The sequence below is a fragment of the Cavia porcellus genome, unplaced genomic scaffold (genome assembly GCF_034190915.1).
Source record: "Cavia porcellus strain 051 isolate PalLab524CR breed Dunkin Hartley unplaced genomic scaffold, mCavPor4.1 scaffold_15, whole genome shotgun sequence".
Classification (NCBI taxonomy): Eukaryota; Metazoa; Chordata; class Mammalia; order Rodentia; family Caviidae; genus Cavia; species Cavia porcellus.
This window is the reverse complement of record NW_026947498.1, coordinates 13,283,904-13,310,228: the sequence shown is the minus strand read 5'-3', so window position 1 is coordinate 13,310,228 and position 26,325 is coordinate 13,283,904.

Here is a 26,325-nt window from a genome sequence, read left to right as displayed (position 1 = left end):
CATGTAGGTCTTTGGACCATCACACAGTGGTTAGGTGCCTGCCCAGCTTCCTGAACACTGGAGGTGGTACAGGAGGCCCGGTGAGCCTGAATGGATCATGCTCAGCAACCTCCATTCAGTGCCAGGAGCCAAGGGCATAGAAGATGATTTCCAGCAGGCCCAGGGGAAGCTTTGAAACAACACTTAAAACAGGGAAATATAGGAAAATGACAAAATGAAAGAAACAAATGCAATCTCAAAACTCCAGCCCATCCCAAGAAAGCTTAGGAGCTATGTACACAGAAGAAAATATATGCCACACATCTGAAATACCGCAAATAATAGCAAATGAAATAAAGAAGAAACTCTGTGAAGTTTTAAAGGAATTTAAACTAGAAATAATCTCCCAGATAAAAGAAGAAAGGATAAAAGTAATGAAAGAGATGCTGAACAGAAGACATAGTTAAAAAACTAGAGGAAGAAAACAAAACAAAACAAACAAACAAACAAAAAAATAGAATCCCTGGATGAATAACATAAGAAACAAACATAATATATGGAGCAGAATCAAAGAGATATACAGCAAATCAAAAATTCCATTGAAAGTTGTCAAAGTGAAGATAGAATTTCAGACCTTGAAGACAGAGATTGCAGCTAGTAAACAACAAAGGAAAAATCTTTTAAAAATAACAAGGAATAAGGAAATAACAGTTCAAGAGCTGCAAAACGATGCAAAGAAAAACAACATAAGGTTGATAGGGATAAATGAAAAAGAAAGAGACAACACAAATGATATCAAGAGGATATTTAGAGAAGTAATAGCTGAAAATTCCCCAAACATGAGAATCATTAGGATTTGACATTAGGATCAGTGAAGCATATAGAACTCCAAATAGCCATAACCAAAATAAAACTACACCCAGACATGTAGTAATCACCATCCCAGAAATCCCACATAAGAACAGAATATTAAATGCTATTAGAGAGAAAAGACAGATCGTCTATAAAGAAAAACCTATCAGAATCACAGCAGACTTCTCAGCACAAACAATAAAGTCAAGAAGAGCATGGAGTGAAGTATTTCAGATCCTAAAGGAAAATGATTTCCAACCTACACTGATGTACCCTGAAAAACTGTCCTTCAAAATGGATGGAGAAATAAGATACTTCCATGACAAAGAACAGCTGAAGAACTTCATGATCACCAAGTCAAGCCTGCAAAGAATACTGAAAGACAATTTAAATATGCATAAGAAAAAACCACTAAGAAAGGCAGACAATTAAAGAGAATGGAAAGATGCAACAGCAGAAAGATAACATGACAATAATAAACCAATATACACAAGTTATAAGCATTAATGTAAATGTTCTCAATTAAAAGAACAAACTGGCAGAATGGATTAAGAAACAACATCCAACCATATGCTGTCTACAAAAAAACCATCTAACCCAAAAGGGAACTCATAAACTGAAAGGCAAAGGATGGAAAACAATACTTCATGCAACAGGAACCCACCTATCCCAAAAAAGCAAAGGTAGTTATTCTGTTTGCAGACAATGTGAACTTCAAACCAAGAATGATCAGAAGAGATAAAGAAGGTCATTATGTACTGGTTAGGGGAAAAATTCAAAAGGAAGAGATAACTATCTTCATATATATGCACCAAATCCAGAACACCCAGTTATGCAAAGCAAGTATTAATAGAAATGAAAAATCAAATAAGCAATGACACAATTATAACTGAAGACCTTAACATACCATTCACACCAAGGGACAGATAAATCAGACAGAAACTCAGCAAAAAAATAACAGAACTGAATCACATCTGTGAACAAATGGACTTGTAGACATATACAGAGTGCTCCATCCAACATCAGAATATACATTCTTCTTAGTGGTACAGAGGACAGTCTCTAAAATGCACCGTATATTAGCCCACAAAATGTATTGCAATAAATTCAAAAGAGTTTAAATTATGCCAAGCATGTTATCAGATCTTACTGCCATGAAACTAGAAATTAATGATAGAAGAAACTGCAAAATTCCCACAAACACATGGAAATTGAATAAGCCACTCTTGAGTAACCAGGGGGTCACAGGGGAAATTAAAGAAGAAATTAAACAATACCTACAAGCAAACGAAAATACAAACACAACTTACCAGAATCTGTGGGATGCAGTGAAAGATGCCCTCAGAGAAAAAACTATTGCAGTGAGTTCCGACAGGAGGAACAGAACAAATACAAATATATAACCTGATGCTAAACCTCCAACATCTAGAAAAAGAAGAGCAAGTCAAACCCAAAGCCAAAAGAAGGGAGGAAATTATAAATATTGGAGCAGATAATAATGCAATAGAGACTAAGAAAACAATCCAAAGAATCAATAAATCAAAGAGTTGGCACTGTGAAAGAATAAATAAAATTGATAAGCCCCTAGCGAACCTTATTACCTGCACTGTTCTGTTTTTATGCCCTCTTTTATCTCAACCCCTCTTTTTTAATTATTTATTTTTTTCTTTTTATTTTCTTAACTCAGGGAAAATAAATATAAAATAGCAGGATACATTATAGTAACCTACTTTGATTTCCTATTAACTTGATTTGAAATCCTGTATTGCCCTCACCACCTTGTTTTGACTGATTTTCCCCTATTCTGCTTTTCTTGACAGTGCCAAGTTTGAAAGTATAGGCAAAACTGTGAAGACAATAAGATTCATAAAGATGCTCATTCTGGTTAACTATTATCTTCTTTTAAAGTCCTATAATGTCTCCAATGCTTTGGTTTTATTCTTTACTGTTTTGTTCAATTTTATTATAACTGGCAATTCTTCCTAAAATAGCAAGAGGCAGTATGGTAACCTTTGTTGATCACCTTGTATTTTATTTTTACATTATCTATTATGTCCATCCTTTTGATTTTACTGACTCTGTTCTGATATGTTGCACTTGGTTTTACTCTCTTCAAAAAAAAAAAAGTTATAAGAACTGTTGGAGTAAGAAACCCAAAATGTGTAATTGTCATTGTACAAAAGAAAAGAAAAGAAAGTGCTCTAAAGGTTATAGCTGCATATATGCTTAAGTGTATAAGATAGATAACCATATTACTGAGTTTTTTTTGATCATTGAACAGAACTGTTTGCACTCTCACTGTTTGAAAGTCCACTTTATATGCTTCAATTTTATAACTTGAACTTGAACAACTATTTCTAAGATAAGAATATATAATCTATTAACTAGTGATTTCTTACTATTTATTTTTTAAATTTTGTATTACTTGTATACTTTTTCTTTTTCCTTTTCTCCTTAAATAAAAAAAGGGAAGAAAAAGCTCAAATTCATGCAATAAGGACTGAAAAAGGTGAAATCACTACAGACTGTAGAAATATAGAAGATCATCAACACCTATTTTGAAAACCTACTCTCGTAGGTTCAATAACACAGAAGAAATAGATTCCTAGAATCACATGAATGCTAGGTCAAGAAGATGTAAAACTGCTGAATAACCCAATTTCTATTAATGAAATTTAAAATGTAATTAAGTCCTTACCTACAAAGAAGAGCCCATGCTGAGATGGACTCAAAGTGGAATTCTACAAGAAATACAAAGAAGACTTAATGCCGACACTCCTCAAACTCTTCAATGAAATTGAATGGGAAACAATCATTCCTAAGTCATTCCTGGAAACAAACATTACCCTAGTTATCAAAATCTTAGAAAGACCCAACTTAAAAAGAGAAACACAGGCCAATCTCCCTAAAGAACACAGATGCAAAAATCCTTTAAAAAGTATTGGTAAATAGGATGCAGGAAATCAAGAAGATTATACACCATGACTAAGTGGGATTCATCCTAGGCATTCAGAGATGGTTCTACATACAGAAATCAATAAATGTAATCCACCCTAACAATAAAGCCAAAAATAAGAATCACATGATCATTTCTTTAGGTGCAGAAAAACTTTTGATAAGGTCCAATATTCATTCATGATAAGAACCTTACAGAATATTGGAATAGATGGTCTTTACTTCAATATAATAAATTCCATCTATGACAAACTAGCAGCCAATATCATACTAAATGGCCAAAAACTGATGGCCCTTACCTTAAAATCAGGCACAAGACAAGGATGTCCCTTATCACCGCTTCTATTCAATATAGTACTGGAAATACTAGCCAGAGCAATTAGACAAGAGAGAGAAATAAAATGAGTAAAGATAGGAGAAGAGGAAGTTAAATTATCATTATTTTAAGATGACAGGACACTCTACATAAAGACCCCAAAACTCTATTGAAAGACTCCTAGATATAATAAATTCAATAATATAGCTGGATAACAAATCAATACCCAAATGTCAATAGCATTCCTATACAATAACAACAAAATCACTGAGAAAAATAAGAGAAGCCACATCCTTCACACTAGCATCCAAAAAATGTAATACTTAGGAATTAATCTCATGAAAGAAGTGAAAGACCTATACAGGGAAAATAATAATACCCTGAAAAAAGTAATTGAAGAGGATCTCAGAAAATGGAAAGACATCCTTTGCTCATGGATTAGAAGAATAAACAATGCGAAAATGGCTATTCTCCCAATCTTTAATACAGATTCAATGTAATCCCAATAAAAATACCACCAACATACCCCATAGATCTAGAGAAATAAATTCATTTTGAACCAGAAGAGATCTAGAATAGCCAAGACAGTTCTAAGCAGCAAATGCAAGGCAGGAGGCATCACAATCCCTGACTTGAAGTTATACTACAAAGCAACTGCAGTAAAATCAACATGGTACTGGAATAAAAGCTGATCTGAAGATCAATGGAATAGATTAGAAGATAGAACAACTACAAACACACTCAACCACCTTATCTTTGATAAAGGGGCCAAACATGTTCACTGGAATAAGAACAGTCTTTTGAATAAATGGTGTTGGACAAACTGGCTCTCCATATGCCAAAAACTAAAACAAGACCCATGCCTAAATTCAAAGATCCAATCCAAAAATGGGCATCTGAGATGAATACACATTTCTCAGATGAATAAACACAAATGGCAAATAAATACATTAAATATGTTCATCATCATTACTGATTAGAGATATGCAAATTAAAACAACACTGAGATGCCATCTCACTCCTGAAAGAATGGCCAGGATCAAGAAAACTACCAACAACAAATGCTGGAGAGGCTGTGGGGAAAAGAAAGTATCCTGCATTGTTGATGGGAGTGTAGACCGGTGCAACCATTGTGAAGGTCAGTCTGGGATTTGAAGTCCCTTTTGATCAAGCTATTCCACTTCTTGACATATTCCCAGAATAACTGAAAACCACATAGCACAGTGATACATGTGCACTCATGTTTATAGCTTCCCAATTTGTACAGATATTGGAAGCAACCTAAGTGTCCATCAACTGAAGAATGGATAAAAGAGATGTGGTAATATTATACCATGGAGTACTACTCAGCTATAAACAATGATCACATTGAGATATTTTTAAATAAATGGATACAGATTGATACCATACTCATAAGCGAAATAAATCAAACTCATATGTATAGTCTCCCTAGTGTGAGAAATGGTAAGAATACGTAAAAGTAAATGGTAATCATGATTTCCTATTATATTGCTTTGAAGCCTTAAAATGTTTTCATTCATTAATTGGAATGGTTTTATTCTGGTTGTTTGACTTTATTGTCTGTGATAGTATGAACAGCTATTTTGAAGAAAACCAGACATTATAATAGCCAGTGCTGACTTAATATCATCTTGTTCTGAAATCCTACCATGCTTTTGTTCCTCTGTCTCCAGAGATTCTGTCACGTTGTACCTTATTATATTTTATCATGTGTGATAGTATAAACAAAATTTTTATGGATAAGGAGATAATATAGTAACCATTGTTCATTTTATGTTGTTTCTGAAATCCCTGTAATACTTTCATTCTCTTGAATAGTTTTATACTATTTTATTATATTTGATACTATAGTGTATGAAGGTTACTCAAATATTTCAAGGAAACAGACACTATGGTAGCTAGTGTTATGTCAGGTTGTCTTGTGGTAAAATACTATGTTGCTTAAATTGTTCTGTTCTGATCTGTTTTATGTCCTCTTTTATCTTAATCTTTTTAAAATTAAAAAAATAGAAAATAAAATTGAACAAAGTGTCATCGAAACACAGTAGAAGATAATTTTTGTGTTTGATATTTAGATTTCATATACAAAAGTTCATAATAATACCAATTCATGAAATTAAAGACTATCAAATTGAGTGTTACTAAAATTAAAATTTTCTGCATTATAAAAACACTAAAACAAGAAGCCAAATACATGCCATGTATGTAAGAAACTATGTGAGCACCAGGAAGCAAGCCTTGCCTGTTGCACAGTACCATGTGGGGGCAGCTACCAGAGTGGAGACAAGCAGATCCAGCCTTTTCCCTGAGTCAGTGCCATTAGCGGACTGTGTCAGGGAGACACAGGAAGTAAGCTCCACCTGGAAACCAGCGCCATGCGCAGGCTGCCACTGGAGTAGGCACAGCCAGACCTCAGAAGCTTCCAGTGCATGGGCAGGCAAACAAGAAGTACCAGTTCCCACACCCTGTAAGGGATCAGCTCATCCTCAGAAATACAGACTGTGATAGTAGCTATCGAGGTGAAATGCAATTGGATGCTTATGGTACTTGGGTGTTTTATTGACCTTGCAGATCGAGGGCCAGTGGTCTGACCATCTGTTCAGAGGATAGCAGTATGCAGGGGGATCTCCTTCTAAGGGTGGTAGCAATTGCTGATTCCCTATGGCCTTGTTTTGAAGGCCTAACTTCTTTCCATTGTTTTGTTGAGTTGGTTTTTATTCTCTTTTGTTTCATTTGAATATGTTAAATCCAATGGCAGGAGCAGCTGTTTCAAAGATAGCAAGATATATTATAGTAGCCATTTTGGATTTACTATTGCCTTATTTTAAACTCCTTTATTACATTCATTGTTTTTATTGGTTCTATTCTGTTCCATTCTGCTTGACTCTTATGATGCCTGAAGCTATTATGATGCCTGAAGCTACAAAAGTCATTATGTTTATCATTGTTGATTTTGTTATGTTTTGAAGTCCTATATCACTTACACTGGTTTGTTTTAATTGGTTTCATTCTGTTTTATTTTTCTTGGTTTTATTCTCTTTAAAATAACTGAAAAAAGAAACTATGTGAAAAATACATGGCTGAAAAAAGATCTTCATCAAAATTTAAAGAAGTTCAGTGTTTATGAATAAAGAAGTTTAAAAATTTAGAAGTATGCTACTGTATGAAAAGACATATCACTAAACAAGATACTTAAGTGTTTATAATAACCATGTGAAAAAATAAATATATGACATGATTTTCAAGAGGACTCTCAATAAGAAATAATAAATTAGAACAATGAGATACTATTTCCCACCTATAATAGTGTGAAAAACCCAAACCATATAATCAAAACTTCACTATTTCAAAATCTGATGAGAATCTAAAGCCATGAAACAGTCATTCATTTTTGGTTAAAATGCCAAAAAATGCAGGCATTGTTCAAAACATTCTGGAAGCTATTTTTTATAAATTAAAACGAAGCCTTATCTTATCAACTATCTATGGCACTCCAGTGAAGTCTGAAAACTTGCAAAAAATACAAATAGTTGCACTAAGTTTTTATAATTACATTGTTATTGCTAAAGTCTGGGTTAAATCAACATGCTTTTGCATAAGTATATAGAGAATAAAATTATTGTACACATAAACAAAGAAATGTTTTCACAACAAAAGAGGGTAAAAAAGAACTAAGATATATTATATACTGGGATCAATACCCCATGAGGAATGTAATCAATATGTGTTGTAAACATATATCCATTAAAAACTAAATATATATATATATATATATGGCAGCTATAGTTGACGGTATATAGATAGATCTTGCTTTTGTCTATTCTGATAATTTCTATTTTAATTAAATCATTTGTTCTTAAAACACTGAAATATATCAGTAAATGATTGATTATCATAATAGAATTAAATCTTAAATACTTATTGCTAGTGGATGATATCTTTCTGAAAGGCTACATAATATATGATTCCAATCATAAGATATTCTAAAAATGATAAAAATGTACAGGCAGTGAAAAGGTCATTGATTTTTAGTCATAAGATGGGTGTTTACTATCAAGATTTGAATAGATAAAATGTAGGATGATTTTTAAAGTTAGAAGTATTTTATGAGATATGGCAAAGGTGAGTTTGTCACTACAATTTGCCAAAATCCACCACAATTTACATTACAGTGTATCTTAATTTAGGAAAGCTGTGTGCATACATTTGTGCAGTATGGGGAAGAAATCTATGAAGTCTTCACACTGAGCTCCGACCCATCATTTCTTTTACATTTTTGTTCAGATAGAATCTTGTCACTGAACTACTGAAACAAGGCTGAAAGTTGCAATTGTTCTGCCTCCGCCATCCAGAGTGCTGATATTACAGACACTCAAGTTTTGAAATTCATTTAACAGATGGAACAATACTGAGAAGGAAAGCAGATTGAGTCAAGGTTATCAAAGTTTGTCAAGACTAGATGAAATAATCTCACAAAGGTAGATAAGGAGAAATAGTACTTATCTATGTAACTGTCAAAATTAGTTCAGTATGTAAATTAAACCAAAACTGTGTGGTAAAGAATTCTGAAACTGAAATACATAGAAAGAAGAATGGAATATTTAACATAGTGAGTAGCAAATAGTGCAAGCGAAGCTTTTCACAGGGAAAAGAGTGGTGGGAAATATCATTGCAGGGAAACCTGACAGCTGCTGCTTCAGTCAGGTCCTCAGGGTGCAAGACAACAATCGTAAGTCACATTGGTAGCTTGCTCTCTGGTTGTTATATGACAAAAACAGCATTTGTCTCTATGATCTTCCTTCCCCGAATCCATAACTGCATTCTGCGAAGTAAACCGACACTCAAACTGGACCTGAGAGGCAGCTTATAACATACCTTACTGCAATTACTACGACTCTCAAGCTGATAAGAAACAAAGAAGGGTGGACTGTCACAGCCAAGAGAAGCCACGTCACCTAAGGGTAATGTATCCTGGAGGGAATCTTGGTGCAAGAGGAAAATTGCACTATACAAAAACTAGGTAAGTCTGACTAAACTATGGGCTTTACTTGAAAGAACATATCAATATAACTTCATTAATTTAAAAAAATATACTTTAGCAATATACAACATAATTATAAAGGAGACTTGGCAAGGCATGTGAGTACTGTATAGCAGGTTTTCAATTTTTCTGTAATTCTACAATTGTTTTAGAAATTAAGTAATTCTTTTGTAAAGATATCTTTGGCAGTGTGTGTGATATTTAAACACTTGACCAGTCATTCTGTAGACTTCATGAAGAAGGAGAATGTATGACTGAGAACTGAATAGAGGAAATATGGATAAAAGGAAACAATATATTCAATAATATCTAAGGAATTTTTCTCTATTTTTCATATCCCAGGCTCTGATATATTATGAAAGGTTACATGTATTTTAAATAAACCGCACACTGTGCTTCAAATAGATGAGATTCTTTTATCCTATGGTAGACATAACATAAATACACAGAGATAAAATGTTATGATTAAAGGCTAGGTAATTAATTTTGTTTATCCTTAAAAATTAGGATTTGGGGCATTTAAAAATTATGTAGGTTTTTATTTACCTATACTTTTATATCAGATTTATTATATATGCCTAAATTATTTCCTAATCTTACTCTTCATATTATATCTTTGACTCTCCTACATTAATTTATGGAGTAACAAAAGGAAATATATTAGAATGCACCGTATATTTGGAAAACAAAATTGATTCTTAGAGTGATATCAGTCAGTGCACATTGATAACATAGGAACTTAAATTTATATCCCTAAATCTGGCAGTTTTACAGTGAAAGTAATTGTGCAATTGCAGCTATAGAGTCTGATTTGCTGTCGCAGCAGCAGAAGTGGTATCAACATGTCTCGGATGTGAATGTGCAGTAAATGTTGCTAATTCTCTATTTTAGAACACCCTTTCATCCCTTTGTGTCACAGAGAAACAATGCAGTAGAGGGCCACCAATCCACCATGATTGTTTCTTGGCATGTTTTCTCCAATCATTACTACAAAGCTAGGGAGTTTATTTTGACCATGCTCGCAGATGATTTATTATTTTGAGGCTACAGAATGAGGCAGCTGAAATGGTTTTGAAATGGAAATTGTGACATTTGCTGTGGGAGCAATGATCTTCTATAGAAGCCAGGTGGTGACTATTTACCATTCAGACAGATGGAGGTCCTGCAGTGGAGTTATTTTTCTAAGTATGTGCTTTGCTTTCTCCTAGAAAAATTAGCTTAAATAACTCAAGTTACATTATTTTAATTCCATAGTAGTCTTGGGGCTTTGTAAAAAATTAAGTATTAAAAGATATTTTTCTATGCAGTTCTGTGTGTATTAATTTCCTTTCAGGTCATTGCAACAGCATTAGTCATTTCAAGTTTTATAACACCATAATGAGCACTTATAGCATTATCAAATGATAATAAGGATCCCATTCAATTAGAATTATAAAGATTTACACCAATAATATAATAAACATTTGTGTCAAGATAATTCCCTAATATTGACTTTCTATATATTGGGTACCATGGATATCATGGCAATAATAATAATTTCCCTGAGATACTCAACCTATTTCCTAGAACCCTATGGCAAACTCTATGTTAAATATTTAACTGAAGAGATCTTTTCATGTTATCAACTAATGTACTCTATGAAGTGTTGTATTAGCACCTATTTTCTAGTTTTTGCATGGATACTCTGCAGGTATGATCTGAGAAAAAGTATATGAAAGGAATGGTTGTACTAGAGAGAAACTGATTTTTTTAACCTAACCATTGTCAGCAACTGACACTCAAGATGATTTTATACATCATAACTTCATTAATCTCACAAAAGACCAGACCTTTTACTTTACAGCTTACAAGTAATAATATCTTTTTTACAACAGGCAGGATTGAGCAAAACCCATTGCAAAAAAATGTCCAGTCAGGAGAATAAGATAAAATTAGAAACAGTCCTTCAGTAGTACTGTAGTCTCAGCTCATATACCAATAGGACAAGTGTTTTTGTTGTTGTTGTTGTTGTTGTTTGTTTGTTTTTTTAATTTTATTTAAGGAGGAAATAAAAGCAGAGAAAGGGTACAAGTTATATAGATTTACAGAAAAAAATAAACAGTAGCAAATCACTAGTTAATGGATTACATATTGTCATCTTAAAAATAATTGTTCAAGTCACAAAATTAAAGCTTGTAAAGTGAACATTCCAACAGTGAGACTGGAAACAGTTCTGTTCAATGATCCAACAAAACTCAGTGATATCATTATCTATCTTATACACTTATATATACATGCAGTTATATCATTTAGAGCACTTTCTTTTCCTCTCTTTTGTACAATGACAATTACCCATTTTGGGTTTTGTTGCTCCCACAGTTCTTATTACTTTTTTGGAAGGGAGTAGAACCAAATGTGACATAACAGAACAGAGTCAATCAAATCAAAAGGGTGGCCATGATAGATAATGTAAAAGCATAATACAAGGTGATCAACAATGGTTACCATAATGCCTCCCGCTATCTCTAATAGAATTGCCTATATCATCAGTTATAATAAAATTGAACAAAACAGTAAAGAACAAAACCGACAAAACCAAAACATTGGAGACATTATAGGTCTTCAAAAGTAGATAATAGTCAACGAGAATGGGCGTTATAATGAATCTCACTGTCTTCACAGCTGTTGCTTAAACTTTCAAACCTGGTACTATTAAGCAAAACAGAATAGGGGGACATCAGTCAAAAACAAGATGGTGAGAGAAATACAGGGCTTTAAATCAAGTTAATAGAATATCAAAGTGGATTACTATAATATATCCTGCTATTTTTAATTTATTTTTCCCTTAATTAAAAGGATAAAAATAAAAAAGTAAACAATGAAGTGGAGATTGAGATAAAAGAGGGCATAACAGCAAAACAGTGCAGATCAAAACATAACCATTTAAGCAGAATATTGTTTCACCACAAGATAATCCTGACATAAAAGTAGTTACCATATTGTCTCTTTCCTTGAAATCATTGAGTATAACTTCATATACTGTAGCATCAAATATATCAAAACAATGTAAAACCATTTAAGAGAATGACAGCATTACAGGGTATTTAGAATCAACCAACAGAAAATGAACAATGGTTTCTGTATAATCCCCTTGTCTTTAAAAGTTTTTGCTTGTATTATCATACATAATAAAATCCAATAAGATACAACCTGTTTAGACCAATGGAGACAGAAGAACAAAAGCTTGATGAGACTTCAAAACAAGATGATACTAAATCAGTATTACCTATTAAGACATCATTTTCTCCAAAATAGCTGTTCCTATCATCCAATCTTCTCTGCCTCATTTCTGTTGAGCTCTTTTTCTGTCATTAGTTGTCAGTTTGTCTTCTTCATTTTGTTTTCTGCTCCATTCATTGTGGCCTCTCTGCCACTATTTCTGGATTCTTTGTATTTTTCTTTTTTAGAATATCCTGTAGTATTCTCTGTAGAGTTGAATTGGTGGTTGTGTATTCCCCTAGTTCCTCTTTATCCTGCAAGCACCTTGGTTTTCCATCAATTTCCAGGGATAGTTGTGCAGGATATATCAATCTTGGCTGGAGATTATTATCTTACAAAGCTTGAATTATTTCCACCCATGCTCTTCGTGATTTGATGGTTTGTGCAGAGAAATCTGCTGTAATTCTGATGGGTGTTCCCTTGTAAGTGGTCTGTTTCTTGTCTCTGACAGCTTTTAATATTCTGTTCTTGTATTGAATTTCTGGAATTTTAATTATTATATTCCTGGGTGTTGCTCTGTTTGGGTTGTAGGTGGCTGGGGTCCTGTATGCTTCATACAACTGAGTATCTTTACCTTTTGCTAAATTAGGAAAATTCTCCTGGATTATTTCTGTGAGTAGCTTTTGCAGTTCATTTGTTTGTGTCCCTCCTTCTTCTTTTATGTTCTTAATTCTTAAGTTATGGATTCTCTTATCATCTTCTAGTCTTTGTATTATTGCTATTTGTTTCTTTGTTACTTTTAAAAAGTTTTTCATTTCATTCTCCCATATTACAAATCTGCCCTCCAGTTCAGAGAGTCTGTCCTTAGTTTCTTTCAAGCTGTTATGCCAGTTTTCGATAGAGTTTTTAGTTTCCTGGTAGTCTCTTTGAACCTGCTTCATGTATTCTATGCTTTCTCTATTTTCTCCATCAAACAATTCTCCTCTCTTTTTCTGATCTTCCATTCCACCATCTGTTTTTTCTTGGGTGGTGCTTAGCATTTCTCTAACTATTCTGCTTATTTCTAGCTTCAGGTCATAAATAACTTCATTCCTGAACTGATCTATGAGGCTCTCTAGATGGCGCTTTATGTCTATTGGTGCGGTGTCTGCTATTGCCTGTTTCTCAGGATTGGGGGCAGAAGGGCCTTTCTTGTTGCTCCCTCTTCCCATATTCTTTGTTCCTTATATATGCAAGCGTATATAGGAGGCCCAGCTTCCTTCCCTGTCAGCCACAGTCTGATTGAATTGCGCCAGCTAGGTGTTCCCGCCCACCGCAGCACACCAGGAAGTTGCAGATCAGGCAGCCTATGCAGGGCCCGCCCCTCCAATTCACCCTCAATCTCTGGGATCTGAGTTGTGCTAGCCCACTGGGTCTCAGCCAGCAGCGTCACGTAGGCTAGGCACTTCTCACCAATCCCGCTTGAGAGGGGAATACGTGGCTGAAGTCGCCACAGGGCCCTGTTCCCGCAAGTCTGCCCAGTCCCAGAATGTCCTGGGTTGGAGTCTCCCAAACCATGGGAAAAGTGTCAGTTTCTCTCACTCACCTCACCGCAAGTCAATTCACAGCTCCCCGCCCATCCTGTTTTCAACTCCATTCGCCGATTCTCGTTCTCAGAGCTTCCACGCATCTCTCTCCCTGCCGAGCTGATGTAGACACAGCCGCTGCATGGCAGGAAACCCAAATCGTGGCTTCCAATTCCGCGGGCTCCAGCTTACACACTGAGGTTTTTCTGTTCCTGTTATAGCACCAGGATTGCACTCCAAGTTGGTTTCTCTCAGCCCAGTTCATTCTTGGGTCAGCAGGGCATATCTCCACCTGCTCACGACTCCTTACTCCTCACCATTCCTGAATTCCAAGCTGGTTCTTTCAGAGAGCCTCCATAGCTGCTGCTATGTTTGCATTATAACCCCAAAGGAAACTTACTTTCTAGATGCACTGAAAGAAAGCTGATTTTCAATATACTTCCAATATATTTCATCCAGTCTTGTTTCTACTTTCCACTTGCTTTACCTTAAAATAGTGAAATATTTCTTTTTTTTCTGACCTTTTGACACAGCAAAACACTTACTATGTAATAAATTGCATTTAGCTTAATTTCATTGAAATGTGAAATGTGCCATTTAATTGATGTTTTCATTTATACTGCTCTCCCTACACAGTTTCCTTAGTTCTTTGACTTTAATATAAACCTACTGTATTACTAATGTCAAATTCACACTGATGAAGACTTCCTTACTACCGTCATTATGTCCAGAGTATGCTTAGACTGAATATATTCCATATTTCCATCAATTATCTGCTTTCTTTTCAGAAATATTTTGAAATAATTAAACATAAGGAACATAATCTTAGGGAATTTTAAAAGGCATTTTAATTAATATTAGCAAAGGTTTTTGCCTATATATGCTGCATACTTTTGTTTATAAAGTACATCATTTTGGAATTGAAAAAAGAATAGAAAATTACCTGTTATAATATGTATTTTTAAAATTTATGAAAAAAAGCAAATACATTTTGTTCTATCTAATAAGAGCCTTTAATGGTGTAAAATTACTTGGTAATAAATTTCTAGTACATCCTATTAATACAAAGTTGTGATTGATATACAAAATAATATATATATATGGCTGGGGATTTAGCTCAGCGGCATAAGCACCTGCCTTGCAACCAGGCAGTTGTGAGTTCAATTCCCAGTACTGATAAAAAAGAAGAAGACAAAAAAAAAAAAAAAAACATATATATGTGTGTATGTATATGTACATATGAATGTATCTGTGTGTGTGTGTGTGTGTGTGTGTGTGTGTGTGACCAAAGGTCTTCTGACCAAATTATTTTCCATGCAGCTTTTTCCTGATCTTAGGCTTCACATCTGTCTTGGTTGCTTTTTTCCCACTGCTGAGACAAAAGAACCAAAATGAAGGAAAGAAATGTTTACTTAGCTCACAGTTTGTGGAGGTCACAACGCAGAGTGACATGGCTCAGGGGCAGCCCTTCATGGTGGTGACAGGTAACAAAGACAACAAGAGCAAAAAGGGAAGAGCATGCCTCCTTCCCAACCTTGTGTTGTATGCCAGCTTCCTGCCCCTAGATGTGTGGTATAGCACTCACAACACCAATCCTAGCACTAGACAATGAACCAATCACTAATGTGAGATACAGCCACATTCAAAGGGCTTATACCTTGGATTATATATTAAACCTATTTAATAAATCTATTAAATACTTTACAAAAAAAAAAGCAGCTCAGTTGAGATGCTTTGGTGGCAGTCTGCAGTGGAAGGGTAAAGAACAAAGTGGCCTAGAAACTGATGCCCAAAAGATATGACAGCAATGGGAAACCCAGTCAGGAAGACTCAAGCTCTTAAAAAAACAAAACAAAACAAACAAACAAACAAACAAACAAAAAACATGGTTTCATCTTCTTCCCCTTGTCTCATTCAAGATACAAACCTGTTTATTGGTGTAGCTGCAACTTGTGGTTCTTGCCCTGTAACTTGCTGAACTATGTATTAGTCATATTGAAGACACCCAGAACTGTACTTTACTGATCTGCTAGGCATTTTTTGTTCTATTCATGTTGACATACCATGATAAATGGTCACCAGACCTTGGAAATTTGAGAAATACACACACCTCCTTAAAAAATATGCAATCTCCACTTAAAATGATACAATTTTAATTACCCCTGTCCTGCTTACAAATGGAAACACCAGTTCCTTTCCCAAAATGAAGGCAAAGTTTTTCTTTTATTTATACTCTTCTCTTGACAGTACATAATTAACTATTATATGTGGTCTTATCAGCATTTTAGTATTAATATTATTATCAATAATGCATCAAAAAAAACCCCATAGGTATGTCCTTAAGATATGTTCACATATACAAAACCATATTTACAAAATAGGAAAAAAATGTTCATGACACTTATAACTTTCATTTCTGCAAGTGCTCATACAGTCCTAGCTGGAATTCATGACTAATTTCTTCTATTTTGTCTGGCTTTTGGCAATAAACTCAGCAGATATTGGTTCTTTTCCTTATGGCATAGCTTATACCTTCATTAATAAAGATTCTGACACATTTTCCATCTTGCCTGAGTTGAGTTGTTTTGGTGTTTCATAGACCTCAACAACAGAGCATGACAATATTAAGAGACACCCCATGGGACCTCCTTCACCTCAAACCTGCTTTTCTTATTTCCCTTGGGAAATAGCAGACCATTTCCCCTGTAGTAGTTTGATTAATCATTCCAACCAATAGTATAACTGGTTTTTAGTCCATTGACTCAGAGACATTGGGAACTCAAAATGGCCAAGGGAATCCGCTTCTAGTTGAGTTCAAACACTTTTCTTGCTTCATGATAGAAGTCTTTCATGCTTTGAAACTAAGACTTCTAGACAACAAAGAATAAATTCAAGAGAATAGGAGTCACACAGTATGTGAGTGGGTCCTTGGGACTAATGGTGGGAGATGCCATTTCTATTTCGTCTCCTTGATTCCTGGACACAAAATCCTGACTGTGGAAGCAGTAATCACACATATTGGATGATGATTCAAAGCAAACACAGCATTTTGAAGAAACTTGACTAGCACTGAAATTTATTATACCAAGCTTGCTCTGTAACTGCACCTTCAAAAGGCTTTGTATTAGCAACATCCACAAGTTGAAGGAGAGATTTACTTTGCTCAAATTTTCCAGTGAGGTTAGTCAATGGTTTGCTGGCTGCACAGCACAAAGGGCATTGTAGGAGAACTTGCTAGAGAACGATTAATACCATAGCAACAAGGGAGCAGAGAGAGAAGCAAATCCAGGTACGATAATAAAACTTTCCAGGGTTACATATGTTAATGGCTTGATCCAACCAGGTCCTCCTTCCAAATCCATGATAAGACTGGGGAAACAATTTAGACCCTTGCCATAACATTTCACTTCTGAGTCCTAAAAGCTGAATTCCATCCCATTATATAAAATTTGTTTTTTTCCATCTGAGTCTCCAGAGTCTTAAATATATTGGAATTACTGAAAAAACAGAATACAAGTTGATCAACAATGGTTACCATAATACCTCTTGATATCTTAAAAAAGAATTGCCTATATCATCAGTTTTAATAAAATTGAACAAAACAGTGAAGAACAAAACCAAAACATTGGAGACATTACAGGACTTGAAAAGAAGATAATAGTCAAACCAGAATGGGCATCATAGTGAATCTTACTGTCTTCACAGTTGTTGCCTATACTCTCAAACTTGGTACTATCAAGCAAAACAGAATAGAGTAATAACAGTCAAAACAAGATGGTAAGAGCAATACAGGGTTTTAAATCAAGTTAATAGGAAATCAAAGTGGTTACTATAATATATCCTGCTATTTTTCCCTTAATTAAAAAGATAAAAAATAAATAATAAAAAAGGAAATTGAGATAAAGAAGACATAACAACAAAACAGCACAGGTCAGCACATAACCATTTAAGCAAATAGGGTTTCACCACAAGATATCCCAACATAAAAGTAGTTACCATAATGTCTCTTTCCTTGAAATCTTTGAGTACAACTTCGGATACTGTAGCATCAAACATATCAAGACAAGGTAAAACCATTCAAGAGAATGACAGTATTACAGGGTATTTAGAACAAACTAACAGAAAATGAACATGGTTTCTGTTTTATCTCCTTGTCTATAAAAGTTTTTGTTTATATTATCACATATAATAAATCCAATAAGATACAACATGTTAAGACCAATGGAGAAGAACAAAAGCTTTGTGGAACTACTAAACAAGATGATATTAAATCAGCACTAGCTATTATGATGTCTTGTTTTCTCCAAAACAGCTGTTCATACAGTCCAACCTGCTCTGCCTCATTTCTGTTGAACTCTTTTTCTGTCATTAGTTGTGAATTTGTCTTCTTCATTTCACTTTCTGTTCCAGTCATTGTGGCCTCTCTGCCACTGCTTCTGGAATCTTAGTATTTTCTCTTTTAGAATGTCCTGCAGTATTCTCTGTAGAGTTGAATTAGTGTTTGCAAATTCCCTTAGTTCCTCTTTATCCTGGAAGCACCTTGTTTCTCCATTAATTTCTAGGGACTGTGATGCAGGATACATCAATCCTGGCTGGAAGTTATTGTCTTTCAAAGCTTGAAATAGTTTGCCCCATGCTTTTCGTGATTTGATGATCGTGCCGAGAAGTCGGCTGTATTTCTGATGGGTGTTCCCTTGTAAGTGATCTGTTTCTGGTCTCTGACAGCTTTTAATATTCTGTTCTTATATTGGATTTCTGAAATTTTGATTATTATATGCCTTGGTGTAGTTCTATTTGGATTGTAGGTGGCTGGGGTCCTGTATGCCTCATAGAACTGAGTATCTTTACCTTTTCCTGTATTAGGGAAGTTCTCCTTGATTATTTCTGTAAATAGCCTTTGCAGTTCATTTGTTTGTATGCCTGATTCTTCCTTTATATTCTTAATTCTTAAGTTATAGATCCTCTTATGATCTTCTAACATTTGTATTGTTACTGCTTGTTTCCTTATTCTTAAGAAGTTTTTCCTTTCATATTCCCACATTACAAATCTTTCCTCCAGTTCAGATAATCTATCCTTAGTTTCTTTCAAGCTGTTATGCCAGATTTCAATAAAGTTTTTAGTTTCCTGATAATCTCTTTGAACCTGCTTCATGTATTCTATGTTTTCTCTATTTTCTCCATCAAACAATTTTCCCCTTTTTTTCTGTTCTTCCATTCTACCATCTGTTTCCTCTTGGGAGGTGCTTAGCATTTCTTTAACTATTCTACTTATATCTTGCTTTACTTGGTTAAATACTTTACTTTTGAACTCATCTATGAGGTTCTGGAGATACTTCTTTATGTCCATTGGTGCCGTGCCTGTTATGTCCTCATTATCCTTTGAATTTACCTTTCCTGGGTCAGTGTTCTCAGGATTGGGGACTGAGGACCCTTTCTTGTTGCTCCCTCTTCTCATAGTTTTTGTTCCTTCCATACAAGCACATATAGGAGGCCCAGTTTCTTTCTTTGTTGATTACAGTTTATTTGAATCATGCTGGCTAGGTGTCCCTGCCCACTGCAGTGTAATAGGGAGAAACAGACCTGGGCAGCCTATGCTCTGGCCCGCCCCTCTAGGTCAGTCGGTCTGCTGAAGGCTTCACTGCATTGGGCTGCTCTGCCAGGTGCAAGGACCTGGTTTGGGCTAGCCTACTGGGTCTTAATCCGTGGTGTCACTGAGGTGAAGCACTCTCCACCAATCCCACTTGAGAGGGGAATATGTGACTGAAGTCACTGCAGCTTCCTATTCCAGCCAGTCTGCCTGGTCCCAAAATATCCTCTGTTGGAGCCTCCTAGTCTATGGAAGGGTCTCCCTTCCTCTAACTCACCACAGGGTGATGCAGGGCTCCCCACCAGCTCTGCTCTCAATTCGGTTCTCCAAATCCTGCTCTCAGAGCTTTTGTGCCTCTATCCTTGCTGTGCCAATTCAGATGCAGCACTGGCGGCAGGAAATTCAAGCCATGGATTCCAGAGGTGCGGATTCCAGCTTCGGCACTAAGACTTTAGCTGTTCCAGTCGTAGCACCAGGATCACATTTCGAGTTGGTTTCTCTCAGCTTAGTTCCTTCCTTGGTTGGCAGGGTACATCTCTCCCTGCTTAGGACTCCCCACAATGCACCATTCCTGGAATCGAAGCTGGCTATCTCAAATAGCCTCCATACCTGCCATTATCTATCTGTCATGTGCTCCTGGAAGTAAAGCATTCAATTCCTAGAGTCCTCAGGGGCATCAGACACTGGGTGGAACCTGTCCCAGGCAGCAGATGAAGCTGCAGGATGACAGGAATGCTTCCTGAGGCGCCCACTGGCCGCCGGACCCACCAAGCACGTCAGGTGCGAGTGAACAACACCAGCTTCACTAATTTTTGCTCAGAATTTTCAGGCTTTTCTAGCTGCCCTCTGCAAATCTTTCTAAACTTTCCCCAAAAACTAGTTCCAAAAGCATCTGAACCACATAGTTATCATAATTGTAGCAAAAATGCACTTCTAATACCAAAATCATTATTAGTCACTGTCCTATGACTAGAACCCAGTGCTTGACACTCGCAACTTAAAGGATGAGAGGCTTAATTGGCTCACAGTTTCCAGTGGGGCCAGTCCATGGATGACTTCTGCCAAAGCAGAAAAGCACTGAAGAAAGGATTTTGGAAGAAAACTGCTCATTCCGTATCACGCAAGAAGCACAATGGAAGAGAAATCACACATAGACTATACCCTCCAGTCCTTCTCACAGCGATGTGCTACAGCTAACCAGGATTTGTTTCTAAACACATGAGAGTTTGGGAAGGAGTTTGCATCATATAAACTTTAACAATATCATTGTCCATATGAAAATATATAGATATATAGTCATACATATGTGTGTGTGTGTGTGTGTGTGTGTGTGTATATATATATATATATATATATATATATATATATATACATATTTTCCTAACATTACCTGGAATGTTACTTTTGAATAAATATTTTAGACTCTTAAGACATAAATAAAATCATTATGTGCTGAAAATATTGAACACTGAAAAAATAAAAATATAAAATTTGAAAAGAAGAGAATTGTGTGATATTTTGTTCAACAAGACAAACTATTAAATAAATCACTGGTGAGATACAAATCTTTATTGCAATTATATGTCTTTTCTACTAGCATAAATACAATTCATATTTGTCTAATAAATTAGCTCTGAAATCTGTACCAGATCATATTGTACTGAAGTGATGGTTTGAGGAATCTGTGTTTCTTTCTGGAGAGTCTAAGACAAAACATAATTTTTAGCTCATTGAAATTGCTGACACAGCTAAGTCCAGTGGTCCCATTCTCTTGTTGACCCTTAGACTCCAGGTATTCTTAAACAGATGTGCTTTGTTTCCCTTGAGAACCACCAGTAGCAGGCCAGTCTCACATACAAGAATGTCTTTCTGATATTTTCTCTTTCCCTTCTTTCTTTTCCATTTTAAAAGTTCCATGTGGTTACAGTTGGTTGAGTAGATATTCAGGATAAACATTCACGTGAAGGTTCAGAATTTTAGACATATAAAATCTCATTTTGTCATTTAATACTATATATTTATGAACTTTCTAACATTATGATATGGTTTTCTTTGGAATTATTCTGTTGTAACTATATACATAATGACATATAAGCCATTACGTATTGATATAATTTTAGAAAGCAATTTCTAGCCAGGAGTTTATCTCAGCAGTGTAACCACCAGCCTGGCAAGCGCAAGGTCATGAGTTGGATCCCTGGTACAAAAAAAAAAAAAAAAAAAAAAAAAAAAAAAAAAAAAAAGAAGATAAGTAAATGAAAATAAATAAATTTTAAAACAGAAAGAAAACAATTTCTAAATTTACCATGAAATAAGATAATTTTTCATGACCAATAATTCATTCTATTAATATTCTTTTTAGATAACATCTATATATGCAACATAAAAATATATATATCACTAATGGTGGAATTAAGATTTTATGATATTAAAGGTATAATTAGTCTTCACAATTTATTTTATAATTATATAGAAATCAAATTAACTTGAACTTCTTGAAAACTATTTTCTGCAAGTATACTGAAAAGAAGATGAAATGTATCTTTCTCCCTGAGTAGAACAGGTAAAATTTTAGGTTACTATCAGAGTCCAGGATTTATTGGAAAGAATTAATAAATAGAGCTTTGAAATTTGAAAATAAATGCATAAACAAAACAGATAAAAAGCTAAAACTTATTTTGAGGAGATCTGGAGACACAATGGGATTACAGGAAAATATAGGAAAGATTCTAGCGGTGCATATCTGCATTTTGTAATGAAATAAGATTATTAAGAATTAAAAGTGTATTTTGAAAAAGAATCACATACTAAGTAATTGAATTCCCATTCTTTGGTTTTACATGTATATATCTTTATACATATGTAAATATTCATAAATATATTTCTCATTTTAAAATATTTACATTTGAATTTATTGAGAAACATGACAGTACACAAACCTATGTATATGCAGTTGTAATTGACATGGTTCTGTTATGTATGCTTATTTTGGAAAAATTAATTTCAAATTGTATGTAATGACATGTTCTCTAAGATTATTAAAAATATAATGGACAAAAATGTACCTAAATAACTAAAATTTTAGCATTTTTGAAGGCATAGTGATGAATTATGTATGCATGTGTTTATGCATATGCATATATTTCTATATGCATGTATTCATATACATGTATGTATTCTTCACCATAAGTGATTTTGGCAAGAAATAAGGTAATAAAATCCAAATGTACAAAAAACACTATTCATTCAATTATTTCTCTTTACAAGTTCCTCAAGGTGTTTTACATATCAGGAAAGTGAAAAGTAAGAAGAAAGAAATATCTGATAGTTATGTCTTACAATAAACTGCAGTGTCGGAATATTCGGAACTAAAACTAAATCAGATGTTTTTCTAAATTTCTTAATTTCTAAAGCAATAACAACTATGTTACTTCTAGCTCTAACAATTCATATTGCAGTATCATTTTTAACTTAGGATAAGATAAAATGTCCAACCACCTTACAGTACCAAAGGAACAACTTTTAAGTAGAGCTAATCAGTGTACCATTACTTACTTTTTATGCATCAGCAATAGGTAAAGTAGATTGTCATTAATCATATCTGCTTCCTTGCTTACACTGAGGTAACTATACTGTTGGGACTATTAATAATAACTAACAGGGAAAATCTACTCTTTTAACACACAGCAGTAAATTTCATAGATTAATATCATAATAATTGTAGTTAACAAAATAAAATGGACATAATTGTATGTCAGCTACTGCTGCTTTTATTTTTTTTTTAATACAGAGCTCGTACAAAGCAGTCCTAAATTAATCTGAAGTAGTATCATTACAGATGTTACACCTCAGTGAATGTTTTAAGTTAAAACCTGATACATGATCTGATTTTTAGATTTCACAGTTTTTTCATCTTTTCCAAATAAAATTTGGCCCTAATGTAACATTGATGGTAACCTTCTATGTGGATATTTTGATATATATTGTGATACTGACTCTGTGTCAAGTGTGAAATAATGAATCAGGGCACATCTTAAATCATGACAAAAAGAGTTGTACATTTGTCAATAATATTAAAAACAATTCAGTTGTGATATTTTTATGAGGAATGCTTCATGCTCTAATATTCTTATTCATTCTTTTAACCATATTCTAGTATAGAGCACCACAAGTGGACCTCATCTAGTGCTGCATTTTCAAACAGATATGATTCACTCAAAATTTTTATCAGAATTCCCGTATAACCAGCTGCTCTTAGAACTTGGCAGTAAAAGTTAGTTATGAATGATAAAAAGTATACACAGGAAAATTTATTTCATAAAAAATTTCTCAACTCTGTATCATAAAAAGTCACACAAGAAAAAACTTACTATTTGTCATTCTAGAAAATGTTGCAAAATCAACAATTCCACATTTTCAAGTAGCAATGAAAGAGTGCTTGTTCATGTATTATTTTATGGATATTTCAATGCCATGCTTTGTTAACATTAATATGATCTCTGTATGTAGTCAGTGAATTCCCTAACAATAGGGTTTACTCTTGATTCATAGTTATTCCTAACATATACACTTTCTAGCTTACAGCAGATATGCAATAGATATTTCATTGTACATTTTATAAGAGGCATTTTCCTTTTTGTATATACCTCTTAAGCCCTAATTAACAAGTTAATATACTAAATTATCAAAAACTCATGTTTATACAAAGCTTAAAATGTGCAACAGTTTGTGGCACAAGAAATATGCAGAATTTATAAGTTTGGAGCCAAAGTAGAAAAACAATTCAGGTGCAATGAGAAGAGAACCACAGTTAGAGATACTTAAGACGTTGATTGTAACACATATAGTGACACATTTCATGCAACATCAAGGCATGAAAGTATATTTTCAAGAGAATATCTTATGAAAAGTATTTGTAATAAAGTAACTACATCATCAAAACTGCATCAGGAAATTTAATCTGGTAATGAAGTATAAAATCTATATTAGAAATAAAGAATAGAAGCAGAAATTCAGAGATAATAAGTCTACCTATTTTGAAACCTGTTGTACTAAAACCTTAACAATAGTGGAAAATGAAGAGGAAGATAGAGAAAATTACAAAAATTATATCAATAAGTTTTACACGTAAAGGAAGAGGAAATGTGGGGAGATAGAACCAACCATTAGACAGTTAAAAATAAGTCTTCAGAGAAGTTATGTTTAGAATTTTCTTTAAGCAAAGGAATGATTCATGAATTGAACAGCAAACTGGACAAAAAAATGGGTCCCAAATTCTTCAGCCCATCCCAGGTGCAGGCTACATTTATAACCAGATAAAGTTCTATGTATGTATGTCAACCAGGAAGTGGCTGCAGAAACACTCTGATTGGCTGTAGTTAACATTGCTTTGTATGGTCCTCTTTCAGCAGTTTTCAGCATCTAACTGCTGAGAGATTTCCCCCTTTATCACTGTTTCAGACTACGTTTCTTGTTACACAAGATATTGTCAGGTCATTTTCCAGCCTCTCACACATCAAGTCAAGTTGCAGGTCAGTGCGAATGAAGAAACCTTTGCACCAAGCTTACGGAGACAGGTCTGGATCAAACTTAAATTCAGTACATTCCACTTTTATATCATCATACAGATATTCAATTGAACTTTTAATATTTTTCACCAGTTTGGGAATGTAACACATGACAACATTTTTCCTCAGCCACAAGGCAAATAGCAAATAAAGTAGAAAGAGAACAAAAACACAAAAAGATAGTTGTTTTAGTTTACATATTTTTTTTTCCTGTAGTTTTATTCCTGGTTGCTTGCTAGCAGAAAATATTCCACAAGGTGTGAAATTTAAGCACTTACACGGGTAAATAATAAAATAAAGCATTCCCTCTTTACCTGAGCTACATTTATATGATTTGGCCACTGGAAGGATTTCCTATGCATGTCACCAATTCTAACTCCAATTCTAACTCCAATTAAGAGGTTACATTCCATTTCCTAAAATTGTAAATTTTATTTGCTTCTGGTAAGATATATTGGACTGCAGAAGGATCAGGGACTATTTATAGAAAGGATTTATATCCTGTATCTTACACATGCAGTACTTACAAGTAGAAACATAGACTGAAAATAATTGGAGCCAAATTTTTTTTATTGTGCTTAGTTTTGTCTTTATATTCATTTTATTGTTTCTAATAATTCCTCCTAAGTAATGTGTATTAAATTTATCAATCAAATAGGATGAAGCTCTATGTTTGTTTTATGCTTTTATATGCATTTACAGAATCAGCACACTCTGCCAGAGAAATACCATGCTTCACTTTTTAGCATTCTGGATGCAGAATTTTTCACTTTACAGCTTATCGTTTGGAAAATGAAATATTTCCACTTTTAAACTATAAACTGAGCTGCAATAAAATTTTAATGAGTTTGATCAAATAATGATTCATGAATTGTGCAACACCAAGCCCCAAATTGAAGAAGTATGAGAAGACTTCTAAAGATAAATGTAAACCTAGGACAAAAACTTTTTAACGAAAGAAAGAAAGAAAGAAAGAAAGAAAGAAGAAAACAGCGTGTTTCTTCATAGTTATACGCCTACGCAGTAGGAAATTACGTTGTTATGCACAAGGTTAGCAACTTTGGATTGTTTAAATTAGTTATGTTTTTATCTGTCATTGATATAGATAGTTAAGTGGAAAAGCTTCAAGTTTCACTACTGTTTTCAAACCAAACTGAGTTAATGTCACTCCCAGGGCTAACTGAATTTTTGTGCTTATACATTTTTCAGGACTGATTTCCATTTAATTTGACTTTTTTTGTGTA